The sequence below is a fragment of the Corvus moneduloides genome, chromosome 16 (assembly GCF_009650955.1).
Source record: "Corvus moneduloides isolate bCorMon1 chromosome 16, bCorMon1.pri, whole genome shotgun sequence".
NCBI classification, from domain to species: domain Eukaryota; kingdom Metazoa; phylum Chordata; class Aves; order Passeriformes; family Corvidae; genus Corvus; species Corvus moneduloides.
In genome coordinates, this window is record NC_045491.1 from 11,211,711 (window position 1) to 11,212,020 (window position 310).

Sequence of the window (310 nt, forward strand, 5' to 3'; positions counted from 1 at the left end):
TGAAATCTTTCCTGGATACGGGGTGGGGCTGTGGGGGGAATAGCTGCCGGGGGGGCTCGGGGATTATTCACCCGCTGATCCCGGCCAGGAGACTGGTAACGGTGCCGATGTGGAGCGCAGGAGGCGAACACAGTCCCGTTCTTCCCTATGCCGAGCGCTGAGTGTAGGAGGCGAGCACAGCACTCCCCGCCCCGCTTTTCCCGGTGCCGCGGGCAGGACGTGGGGCGCCCGGCCGGCTGTGCGCCTGCTCGGGCGGGCGGACGTGGCGGCGGCGGGTTGGCGGGCGCAGGGGCCGTCCCGCCCGGCCCGG